General features: G+C 43.4%; 1 pseudogene; it reads left to right on the top strand.

The window, feature by feature from the left end:
* Window positions 1-10,483: 10,483 nt before the first annotated feature.
* On the top strand, window positions 10,484-12,612 carry LOC116813670 (phosphatidylinositol 4-phosphate 5-kinase type-1 alpha-like; annotated as a pseudogene).
* The last annotated feature ends 893 nt before the right edge of the window (window positions 12,613-13,505 follow it).

Here is a 13,505-nt window from a genome sequence, read left to right on the forward strand (position 1 = left end):
AGGATTCGATTGTTCTCTGTCAGTGGACCATAGAAAGCTTCCTTCACCTGGTGAAAATATACTTTGGCATAATGCATGACAGTTTAACCACATTTAGACAAATCAGAGTTTAGGAGCAAAAAATATGAGATTTATTATTAGGGGCACAGGCCTTCCAGTGACTACCTCATAAAGGGTCAACTTGTGTTCTCCACTAGAAGCGGACCTGATTGTCATCAATCTGTAATACCTTTAACCAAGGCAATCCAGTTGATTCAGTTAGCTTTGCCTGATATTATTGCATCTGTAATACCTTACCTAACCATTTTACAACTCACCCATTGAAACAAGTACTTCTATCATTAAATATTTATCCAGGAATGCCCCACGAAGGAAACACATTTACTAGTGTGTGTAGCTTTTCGCTATTGAAGTATCAGCCTTCTTGCATGCAAAGGTTTCTATACAACCAGTAAACATGCACTGAAAATAGTATTTAAATGGAATCCCTCTATAAATGTTTAAATGGCATATCAGTTACCAAAATTTACCTAAATTTTTTATTGTCTTCTCAGGATTACAGATTTGACAAACCAAACATCGGTTATAAACCATTTTAGGAATTTAGAAGTCACCGCACTAATATATACATATATTTTCTATTTAGATCATTTTAGCTCTTCCATGACAAGTCATGGAGTACAGAGATTTTAATAATAAAAACTTTAAGGACTCAGGAAGAACCAGGAGGCCACCCAGGTTCTCCATGAGCCCATGCTAAATATTGGATTTATATTGTCTTAAGTACCAATTTTGTTACTCCAATGCAAATGCATAGTTCTGTCTATTACTTGGGTTACCATAGGTAATTTGATTTGGACCATAAAGTATATTCAAATTGCATATCTTAACAATATCAGTACTGACTGATTTAGCATGAAAATCTGGCAAAGTATTTTCTTGGAATTCAATTAATTCTTGTCCTGCTTGGGTTAATAGTTTTATAAACCAGTTAGTTTCTTACCCAGTCCAAATAATATTATTTTAAAGTTACCAGAAACTGGTATTCAAGAGTGCTTATCTTTTCCATCCTTTTTGTGAACTTCCTTGAAGACTCAACACTTTAGGGTTATAATTGCTTAAAAAGAGTTTTCAGAAAAATACATGAGAATTAAGTAACTGTAGACAAGACTTAATATGGTCATGGTTAAAGGCATAATTGACAATAAACTTTGGTTATTTCTGTGGCCTACAATAATTTAACATAACAACCATAATTATAATTGATAACATATACTAAGACATCAGAAATTTAGGAATCTCATACAATTCTGGAATGCATTAACAACACATTTATACAAATATAACTCAAAGAAAGTTAAACACCACTTATTTGAAAATATTTTCTGTATAATTTTAACATATCAAGTAAGTCTAATGTGTCTCTCTTGGATTTCCAGGGCTCTAATGTTCAAAATGTAAGTTTGAAGTCAAAAAGACTGAATTTAGAAATTTGATTTTGAAGTTTGTCAAATATCAAAGGTTTAAAACATCTGATATTAAAATAAGGAAGACTTACAATACTTGACCAAAGTGAGATCATAAGTTGCTGTAAAATAATAGTCATTCATTTAGTCAAAGTGATAATTCAAAACATTTAAGAAGCCACAACTTTTACTCTTTGAGAGACAGGAGATTCGGTTTTCCAAATAATCAAAAGACCTAATAAAGTCAATCTCTCCTTCCCTCCCTCTTTAAAGTTTACTCAAAAGGTGAGTAAAAATCTTTTACTACATGAAAATCTCGTTCAAAAGAGAAAACCAAATTTTACCATTGCATCAGTGTATTATTAATACTAAAACTAATTTTAATAAAAACTTATAAACAAATCAACCCAACCCCTGTCAGTTTTTGAATACAAAAGATTTTCATAAGCCTTTTATAACCTCTTAAAAGTTTTTTCCCAAACTTTCTATATTTATTCAGTTTTATCTATATCATTTCCCCTTCAATTTGAAACATTTAAATAACTTCTAAACTAGATAAAGTTATTTTTTCTCAATAAACACCACATTCTCATGCCTTTCTTTTAATCTTCCTTACCAAAAACACACCCAATTTTCCTTGCACACTTTGCATACAAAAGGATTTCTCTTTTATATAGTAGTTGTAATTACATACACTAATTATAATGTTAATGTTAGTAACCCTTATTTTTAGGATGTTGCTAATTTTAATTGTTATGTACCAGATACAGAGCCTGGGAAAGAGACAGGCTATGAATTCCTGGAGGGTCTGACCCCTCCAGCATGGCCAGTAGGCACAGTTAGGTCAGGGAGGATGGGGCCAGGCATTGTGGCCACACTTAGGTTCCCAGTCCTCACCATGGCCATTTGTCCAGATCCCAGAATCTAAAGGCTCAAACCAAAGACACGAACTCTCAGTACAATATGTGCAATGCATTGCAGAAGCCCCACAGCCAGACCTTAGAGCTTTAGCTTACAGACAAATCGGTATTTTTGCTTCTTCAAAAATACTACAGAAGCAACAGATTTATGACCTCAAAACATCTATCAAAGACAGTATAAAGTAATATAAAGCATAACACACCAGAACTTATGGAATGTAGCTAATGCATTGCTTAGATGGAAATTTATAACTGTTAAACATCTATATTAAAAATGAAGAAAGATCAAGTGAATAAGCCCACATTTTACATTAAGAAATTATAAAAAAGAAGTGCAGAAAACAGAATAATTAATATTAGAGCAAAAATAAATAGAGAATAGAATAGCAATAGAGAAGATAAATGAAACCAACAGTTGGTTCTTTGAAATGACCAAGAAAATGGACACATTTTTAGTATGACTGACCAGGAGAAAAAGAAAGAAGACTCAAATTATTAAAATCAAGAATGAAATAGGATACATTACTACTAACTTTACAGAAATAAAAAAGGATTATAAAGTGAGATTAAAATCAATTTTATGCCAACAAATTTGATAACTTAGATGAAATGGAAAAGTACTTTTTGGAAAAAAACACAAACTACCATAAGTGACTTAAGAAGAAATAGAAAAATCCGCATTAACCTATAACCAGAAATTGAGTTAGTAATCAAAACATTTCCCACAAAGAAAAGTACAAGCCCAGATGGCTTTGCTAATAAATTCTTCCAAACATTCAAAGAGGAATTAATATTAATCCTTTACACAGTCTTCCAGAAAACAGAAGAGGAAGAAAAACTTTCTAACTCTTTCTATGAGGCAGTATTACCCCAATACTAAAACCAGACAAAGACATCATAAGAAAACTATAGACCAAAGCATATATTAAAAGTATATATTAAGTGCATTCTATGTGGCAGATATTTGGACAAAATAGGGGCTAAGACAAGCCAGGCGCTGTGGCTCATGCCTATGGTCTCAGCTACTTGGAAGGCTGAAGTGGGAGGATTACTTGAACCTAGGAGTTCAAGACCAGCCTGGGCAACATAGTGAGGCCCTAAATCTAAAACAAACAAATGAACAAACAAAAACAAACAAAATTTTAAGGGATTAAGACAAGTAAAGTTCCTGCTTGGTCTAGCCCAAGATACAGAAAAGTGATTATGTTCTTTTCATCAAAGCATCCAGGATGCTAGTATATTTTTGTTCTCCCAGACAATGACTGATACAAATTTAAGAGCATGATGGTCACATTCGGTCAGACCAATGACCGAATCTTGTCTACATCTTGTCTACATCTGGCCCAGCATCTTGTCTACATCAGTTTCCCCACAAGACACACTATGGACAGACAGATACTCTTCTTATAATAGTTTTGAAGGCTAGATTTATTGAAACATTCTAGATTCCCTTACTATTCTGCTGGGAATCTGTCATTCATATGTGTATTCTAATTTTCTGAGTCTGTGTATACAGCTAATGTGCTTTCCCTTGATGTAATTTATTTGATAGGTTAACAGTCCTCAGGTCTTTATGTCCCCTGAATTTACCTCTTTCCAACTTCAAGGCATGAGTGGACAATGAGTGGAGAAATAAAATAGAATGTCCACTCACCTCTTCCAACCCTCTGTCCAGGCTGCTGAGCTGTAGGGGTTTTCTCCAGAAAGCAGCTCAGGCTGGCCTCTGTCTGCAGCTGCGTCCTCGGTGTGGCTTGTCCACCTTACTCAGTTTTCCCACCCACTCTCTGCATAGCAGAGGTTTTCGAAGAGTGGTTCTCAGCCCAGTAGCATCAGCATCCCTTGGGACCTTGCCCAAGTTCTCCACCCTGACCTACTGAATCAGAAACTTGGGGTACTTTCTCAGCCACCTGCATTTTAACTGGCCTTCCTGGGGGTCCTGATCCTCTCTCCAGCTTGAGAGCCACTGCTCCACGTTGGAATAGTAATCGTTCCTGCCAAAATAACACATTATAACATATTATAAACGATGCGGGTCTTTGAGAAGGAAGCACTGATCATTAATATATTTGGTCCTGGCATCAAGAATAGTTCTGGGCACATGATGAACAAAATTTTCCCCACAGGCTTGGCCAGGATAAGAGAAATGTTCTCTTCAAACATAGTTTACCAACCTAAAAGTGTCTGCTATGATGTCAAGTGCCATATAGCATTCACTAATGGTTATTAAGAGCAAATTTAGAGAAATGAGAATGGTCTTTATTGCAATACATGGGGAAGGCAAGGGGGGCTCCATTTTGATGTCTGACACTAATAATGACACACTGTGAATTCTTGCAGCAAGCAAAACATTGTAAAACTGTCATGACCTGACCCATTTCCTGATCTGAAGGCCATGCTTTGCAAACAACTTGAGTCTTTGAGTTCACCTTCAGTCTGTGCTCTGCTCTGAGACCTGGGAAGGAGGCTGAGAGTTGGAGAACTTGAAGAACTCAAGAGTCTACCTTAGTTGACTCAGAGGTGAGCCAAGTAATCTTTACCAGCTCAGACCTCACTGGTGCTGGCAGCTTTGCTCCTGAACTGAATCTTCACCTCTATCCAGTTAGCTGGGCCCCTGCCAGGAAGTCTGGTCCTCCCCAAGTCAATGATTGACCCCTGCTACCTGTACCGAGAACTCCCAAGTCCTTGTGCCTCCGAGTCTCTGCTCCCCTGCCGGAATGCCTGATTTCAGTTAACTCTTACCTCTTCCTGGCTGAGCTTCCTCCCATCACCTGCCCATGGCACCCCTGTCCCCTCATTTCATCTCTACAGGAGCCTCTGATTCCTGTTTCTAACCCCTCATACTTAGCTGTAGTTCGTTTCCAATTCCTGATAAGTCATGAGATTACAAGAATGAGTCAGGTATAAAAATTTCTGCAAGACTTGTAAAGAGTTACGACTTGGAGTGTTCTAGAATTTGCATGTGCTTTCTTTCCTCCAGCTTCAGAAGGAGAAGATGGGATTTTTGCCTGTCTTAGGGCAACAGGGCAGGACGTTCTGAGGACAGCCAGGCAAGGGCTGGGCCATGACTTGAGAAACGGGTGCCCTGGGAAGGGTAGAAGCTAGGAGGGAGATGGCATCCATCCTGGAAGTGTCTGCCAGCTGTGAGGACATTCTCACTCACTGTGTGTGTGTGACAGCTAAACAGCCATCTGCTAATGATTTGTGGTTTAATATGATTTAGGATTTTATATCTGTATACTATACACAGTACAGAATAACAGTTTATGTTAAGCATGTGATGGATTGACTATCAGAGGGCTTTGAAGACACATAAATGCCTGCAGGAGATTCGGAGCAGGCCTGGCCCAGAGTGAGGGGCTGTTTGCCACTTTCTTTGAGGCCCCTAGGCTCCCTCTTAATTTCTTTATAATTGATTTAGTCACTATGGGAGCAGACAGGAAAGGAGGTCAATTCCTCAGGTGTTTGGAGAGGACAGAGGTTAACACAGAGCTCCCTGCTCCTGATCAGCCATGGGTAACCCAGAGGAAGACACTCTGACAAATCCATCTGATGCCAGCCAGTACTGAAAGAGACCTGGGCTCATCATGGTTGGAGTAGCCTTCTCCTTCTCTCCTCCAGCTTCGAGGTGTCATGTTAATGCGGCTATGCTGGTCACCCTCCAAGGAGGCCTAGAATCTCCACCTAAGGGCATTGCAGGCCCAGGGTTTGCAATGGACCTCCGTCCCTCATCCTGGACTGTGACAGAGACATGCCTGCAAGTTGCTTCTCAACCTGCCCATTTCTGAGGTAATGCAGGCTTTTGAATGGCAAGGGTGGCTGCTGAATTTTTAGAATTGTGCTAGAGGCCCTGGTAAGAGAATCTGTGACCCTGAGGAAGTTTTCATGGGTTCCCTGGAGAAAGGGGCAGTTCTAATGATTCCTCAGGTCGACTCAGCAGTGGGGGGATCACCAGCCTTGGAATTCAATCCCTGAATATAATTTGTTTGACTAACAAAAATTTCTAAAATGTGTCCAAGTGTTCCAAAAATAGAAGAATGTCAACTCAGATAAAACACCAAATAAAGAAAGTGCTCCATGTTAGCTGAACTTCATGTACTCCTGGATTTGTATTGGATTGAGATGGATAAAGTCAATGAGATGGTTTGTTTCTGTGGAGGTGGAGTTCAACATGGGTTTTGGTCTTCAGTGTTATATAAAAGCTGTGGGAGCAGAGTCCAGGAAATTGCCCTGTGCTTCCCTCTATAAGAGCACTTAACTGTTGGAATTGTATGTCTCTGTTTAGGATCAGATGTGAGCGTTCCGGAGAAGAGGCCCTGTCTTACTCAGCTTGGCATTCCTAGGGCACTGCCAGGCACCCACTCAAACACAGTGCACGTTGAGGTCATTAATTAAAGGATGACTAATCTATCAGGTGGCCGCTGCACTTGGGGGCTGATTAAGACTGTGCTTGAGACCTTTCTGAGTCTTCTTTTATGAGAGGAAGGTCGACATCAGGATTTGCCCACCCAAAGCCCCACACCCCTACAAAACTTCAGTCGGTTTTTGAGAAGGGCTGACTACCTCTCACCAAGCAACCCAAATTCAGGCTCAGGCTGTGACAGCTAATGCTTTACAGATTACGATCTAATTTGGAAAGATGCTAATTTTAGTAAAATAAATCTACTTCTTCAGAAACTTGAGCCTTGACTTTAGATCATATTTTGGCCCAAATCTCTGTTTTGCTTGGGCATTAGAATTTCTGGCTTCTGTAGTGAGTTGGGGTGCTGAGGATGGGTCAGGCTCAGGAGGAGGATCCTACATCAGGGAGAAACACTTGGTTTTTGTGATAAACAAGGGACAGAGAGGCTCATTCTGACTCTTCAGTGTGGACCTCTCAGAACTGAAGCATGCAGCCAATCCCTGGCAGACCCTAGACCTGGCGTGGGAAGTTCATAAACAACAATTACGATGGAGAGAAGCATCCTCTCCACAGCTGACAGTGAACTCACAGGGTTCACTGGATTGCCAATCCTGCTCATCAGCCACCACCCTTCTAAGATCTTTGCAGTGACTGGAGGATGGACTTGGATCCTCTGCTGTCTTCGCTGGGCCCAGAGCACAGAAGTGGCTGACTTGGGCAAAAGTCAAGGCTGTCTTTAACATTTTTCTCTTCACTTTCAATTTCTTCAAGTAATTACTAATAATATTTATAGCCCTTCTATTTTTACAAGCTTTATATTTATAAAACACAGCCATATGTGTTACACATTAATATTTTGAAAATATTAAGCTAATAGCTTTAAAAAAATTCTTTGCCTCTGTGAAGAGCATGTCCTCCAGTTGTCCTTCTGTCTTCTTGAAATCATGGAGGAGAGGGGGGCAAATCCACGTTGAAGAGAAAAGGCAGACAAAGTGCCTCCTGCAAGCAGGGGAAGAAAAGAGAGCCCTTTGGCCTGGAGACTGGGAAGGAGGAGAAGCGAGACATTGGAGCAATGTGTCTTGGCTTCCACTGCTGTTTGCAGTGCAGAATGAAATGACAGAGCCCAGGGAGGCTGTTGGACAGGCTGAGAATGATGCTAGATGCATAGGGATGTGTGCCCCATCCCCATTTAGAATTCTGGAAATGGGCCAGGTGCAGTGGCTCGGGCCTGTAATTCCAGTGCTTTCGGAGGCTGAGGTGGGAGGATCGCTCGAGCCCAGGAGTTAGAGACCAACCTGGGCAACATAGCAAGACCCTGTCTCTACCAAAAAAAAAAAAAAGTGCATGCCTGTAGTCCTAGCTACTCAGGAGGCTGAGGCAGGAGGATCACTTGAGCCAGGAATTTGAGGCTGCAGTAAGCTATGATTGTACCATCACACTCCATCCTGGGCAGCAGAGTGAGACTTTGTCTCTAAAGAAAAGAAAGAAAAAAGAATTCTGGGAATATCCCTCATTTTACAGCCAATGTGTGTTATTCTAACAGAATAAAGATAGTGACTGGGCAAAGAGAGAGTCATTAGTCTTAAGTTTCCCACGACTCCTGTGTGGCATGCTATGAAAGAAACCAGAAACATTCCATATCCTGGGCAGGGTACAGATAGGAGCTGAGCTAGAATATGGTGGGCCTGCCAAAGGCCTCCATAGAGGAGGAGCAGATTGCACAGTGGGACAGATGGAAGATATGATAGAATCTTTGAGATGTCTGCGTCCCCAGCAAGAGCAGAGGTCAGGCTGAGTTGGTGAGGAAGAGCTACTAGCCCCTGATGGAGACAAAATGATCTCTACCAATAGGAGTTCCCCAAAGTGCCATGAGTGGCCCAGAAATCGAGTGACACATGAATCAGCAGAAAGACGTTTCCTGGGTGATTGAGCTGTCAGGGGTCCTGTTAAGGAAGAAGTGAAGAGGGCCAGGACTTTGAGGTAAGACGGAGCATTAAGTAACCCCAGAAACACAGAGACGATATTCCTCGGTCATGGAGGACACAGAAACACACATGGAGGCTGTGCGTAGCACATTCAAGGAACGTAAGTAAAAGGGAATAATGAGAGAGAACACTGGAGCAGGAGATACAGGAGGTTTGCAGAAAGCCTTTAGTGTCAAACAAAAGCGTGTGGACTTTGTGCTATGAACACATTCCCCAAAGGGTGTTCTGTAAAACACTTGTTCATTGAGTTAGTAATAAGTGTCCACCAAAAAGAAGGGAGGACCCATAGATTTAAAATTTTGGGAAACAATGAATTATATGCAGTGAAGCAGGTATCTCAGTATCTTCAATTTGTTACTGTGCATTCTGAGAATATGATGGGAGCATATAGACTTGATTAGAGGGAAAACCCAAGCAGGAGATGCTGTCACACACGTTGAGTGGCAGGATCAGAGGACAAGGACTACATTGATGACTGAAAGAATGGGAAAGAAAGAGACTGACTAGAGAGTTGTTAACTAACAAGAGTTGTCAGGGTGAGGTGTCTGACTCTGGGCAAGCGGGGAAGGGATGGGAACAGCCCAAGCTCATGATTACCTGACCAGCAGGACGGAAGGTCCCAGCACTGTTTCCTGAAATGGGGTATTTGGAGGGTGCGCTGCTTCGGGAGTAGCTTTAGTGTTTGAATCATGGCCGGACATGCAGGTGGAAACGGCCAGCAAGCAGTTACTGACTAAGGACTGAGGCTCAGGACAGAGGCTCAGGCAGAGATAGAGGTGAGGATCTGTGCACTTGGCCAGGACCTTAGGCCAGCACTGAGTCTCCAGGTGCGCCCTCCGCTCATGCCTGTGCTCCTCAAATGTCACTGGCTGTGCTGCGTACTTTCTATTTTTCTCCCGTTTAAAAATGTCCAGTCCTGTATCCCAATTCCTAGGACCCAACTTTCCGCAAAACCAGTGATTTTTCAGCTGTGGTCCTAGAGAACATTGGCTCTCTGCCCAGGACGAGCAGTGATTGTCCTTCCCTTGGAACACATAGTGAGCAAGTGATTTGCATATTGCATCTCAATTTTATTTTTCTCTCACTATTTTTTCTTAAGCCTTTGGCGCTTGCTATTACCAGTGTGTGAGCAAGTGTGAGCAGATGGACAGCGAATGAGTGAATAAACATTAATTTAAATTAATTAAATTAATTATGTTTGATTTGATTGCTTTTTTAGTGGATATCCAGGCTCATGATTGTAATTTCATAATAAAACCTATTACTGCAGTGGTCTGATTTTTCTGGGCCACCCGTGTGGAGAGTGGAGCGGCCGGGTTGGGCCATAAACAGGCCGTGGCCGGAGGACGGAGCGGCGGCGTTCGCTCCGCTGGGGCTTTTCATGCCCCGTTTTTTTTCCAGGTGTGGCTTGGTCCGGACGCCGGCCGGCAGCCAGCTGGGGCTTAGTCTTTTGTGAAAGGGTGAAGTGCCTCCCGCGGAGAGCAGGTAAAATCGCCAAAGGCCTGCGAGGCGGGAGTTCTCCCCAGGCCAGGCGAATGGGGCGGCCCTGAGCTGGTCTAGAGCCGGCTCCACGCGTCTGAGGGGGCCCGCGGGGCGGCGGGGAGGTGGCCCAGATGCGGGTTCTGTGAAGGGACTTGGGGAAGGAAGATTCAATTAGAGCAGAGGAAAACCGGATTCAAAGAGGCCAGGCCGCTGAGGGGAGGGTTTGCCAAGATGGCGGTCGGCCTCCTCAGGGCCTCCTCCGCGGTCAGTTTTTCATCCTTTGATCCAGGGGTTGCTTCCTGTACCTCCTCCTCAGCATCTGGAATCAAGAGACCCATGGCGTCTGAGGTGCCTTGTGCCTCGGGCATGCCCATCAAGAAAATAGGCCATCGAGGTGTTGATTCCTCAGGAGAGACAACCTATAGAAAGACGACCTCATCACCCTGAAATGTGCCATCCAGTTGGGCATTACTCACACTGTGGGGAGCCTGGGTCCCACGCCAGAGGGTGATGTCCTCATGCAAGACTTCTGCGTGGTGGGGAGTATCTTCTTCCCCCGTGGAAGGAGCAGCCTGACCCCTGCTCATCACTGCAGTGACTTTCCTTTCAAGACCTATACACCTGTTGCCTTCTGCTACTTTCAGGAGCTATTTGGTATCTGCCCTGATGACGACTTGTACTCCCTCTGCAGTGAGCCACTGATTGAACTCAGTAGCTCTGGAGCTGATGGTTCCCTGTTATATGTGTCCATCCACGATGAATTCACTATTAAAACAGCCCAACATAAAGAGGCGGAGTTTCTGCAGAAGCTGCTTCCAGGATACCACATCGACCTCAACCAGAACCCTTGGACTTTGCTGCCTAAATTCTATGGACTGTGCTGTGTGCAGGCAGGCGGCAAGAACATGCAGATTGTGGTGATGAAGAATCTCTTACTAAGACTGGTCAAAATGCATACCAAATATGACTTCAAAGGTTCAACCTACAATAAGCAGGCTTCCCAGAAAGAGCAAGAGAAGCCTCTTCCCACATTTAAAAACCTATTCTTACAAGACATCCCGATGGTCTTTTTTTTTGGATGCTGACATGTACAACGCTGTCTGTAAGACCCTACAGCGTAACTCTTTGGTGCTGCAGATCTTTGAGATAATGGACTATAGCCTCTTGATGTCAATCCACAGCATAGATCATGCACGAGAGCCCTTAAGCAGCCAAACACGATGCTCAGTTCCCACTTGAAGACCAGCCCCCTCAAAGGGCTCTGTATTCCACAGCCATGGAATCCATCCAGGGAGAGGCTTGACGGGGCAGCCCCATGGAGACTGATGACCATACAGGTGGCATCCCTGCCCAGAATAGTAGAGGGGAGAGGATGCTGCTTTGTGCTGGCATCACTGACATTCTACAGTCTTACAGGTTTAAGAAGCTGGAGCATTCTCGGAAAGCCCTGGTATGTGATGGGGACACTGTCTCAGCGCATCGCCCAGGCTTCTACACTGAATGGTTCCAGTGCTTCATGTGCAACACAGCATTTAAGAAGATCCCGGCCAGGTGCCGTGGCTCACACCTGTAATCCCAGGAATTTGGGAGGCCAAGGCGGATGGATCACCTGAGGTCAGGAGTTCAAGACCAGCTTGGCCAACATGGTGAAACCCCATCTCTACTAAACACACAGAAATTAGCCAGGCAGTAGTGGCACATGCCTGTAACCTCAGCTAGTTGGTAGGCTGAGGCAGGAGAATCGCTTGAGCCTGGGATGCAGAGGTTGCAGTGAGCCGAGATTGTGCCACTGCACTCCAGCCTGGGCAAAAGAGTGAGACCCTGTCTCAAAAAAAGAAGAAGATCCCCTTGAAGCCTTCTCCTTCCAAAAAATTTCAGTCTGGCTCATCTTTCTCTGGGCAAGCAGGCTCCAGTGACAACTCCTGCGTTACTTACCAGCCATCGGTCTCAGGGGAACACAAGGCACAAACCACAACAAAGGCGGAAGTGGAGCCAGGTGTTCACCTTGGTTGTCCTGATGTTTTACCTCAGACTCCACCTTTGGAGGAAATCAGTGAGGGTTCACCTATTCCTGACCCCAGTTTCTCACATGTAGTTGGAGAGACTTTGCAAATGCTAACCACAAGTACAACTTTGGAAAAGCTTGACATTGCAGAGTAAGAGTTCACCCATTGAGCACAAAGACTCAGAAGACCTGAAACAAGATTCTGCCATCTCTGTGATCCCAAGATGTCAGCCCTTGCCCCAGCAATACTGAGTTTTCTTCTACTTGCCCATCAAAAAGGAAGCGAGGGGAGCTCTCCATCTTCTTCCTGAAGAAGAACCTAGTCTCTTTCCCCTTCCTCATGAATGGGCATTAGTGCCTCAGACAGTTGAGGACTGCAGCAACCCCTCCACTCCAGAATTGGGTGGATGGATTTTCAACGGGCTAACCTTGGCTTTCACAGTTGAGCTTTTTCAGACCCCCATTCTTCATGCTGGGAATGGGATGGCTGGACTTGGCAGTTTTCTTTCCCCTCATGTTTCACCAGGAGCTGTACTCATAATTTCCTCAGGACAGACTAGCTGGCACATTATACCCACCTCAGTTCTTTCTCTCTGATCTCTGTAATCTCTGTAAAGGTTTTGGGGGGATAAAGGTGTTTAACCACCTCCCAACTTTCTTCTTCTTTTTATCCTGAATAAAGGAAAAATGTGCACAGCACATAATTTCAAGCCAGTTTCAGATCAAAACCCCAAAAGTGTCAGCGAGATGCCTAGTCATAGGATTCCCTCAGAAGAACCTGGTGTTTGTGAAAAGAAGTGTGGTGATTGCTCTGCCAGGACAGCTCCTCTTTAAACTCCTTCTTTCTTGATGAATTTCTTAAGGCTGGAGGAATGGGGAGAGTGGGACATGGGGTAATCTTTACCCCTTTTGTTAAAACATGGGGCAGCCGTGGGCTGGGAGATCATAGCTCTTCCTAGGCAGAATCCTACTCACTGCCAGCGTGTAATGATTATTACTGTTTTGCAATTTGAAATATATTCTGGTTGTTTTTGTAAATATGAAGACTTATTAAATGAATTTTAGGTCATTCTCCAGAGGAGATTTCTTTGCTCTTCCCATCTTTTCCAACAGTGCTCTCCTGCTTGTGGAGCTAAGGTGGAGACACCTCTGTCTGTTTAACAGGCAGTCCATATCTACAAGGCTAGCAAATCTTTTCTTTTCTTTTCTTTTTGAAACAGAGTCTCACACTGTCGCCTGGGCTGGAGT

The sequence above is a fragment of the Hylobates moloch genome, unplaced genomic scaffold, assembly GCF_009828535.3.
Source record: "Hylobates moloch isolate HMO894 unplaced genomic scaffold, HMol_V3 SCAFFOLD_1, whole genome shotgun sequence".
Taxonomy (NCBI): Eukaryota; Metazoa; Chordata; class Mammalia; order Primates; family Hylobatidae; genus Hylobates; species Hylobates moloch.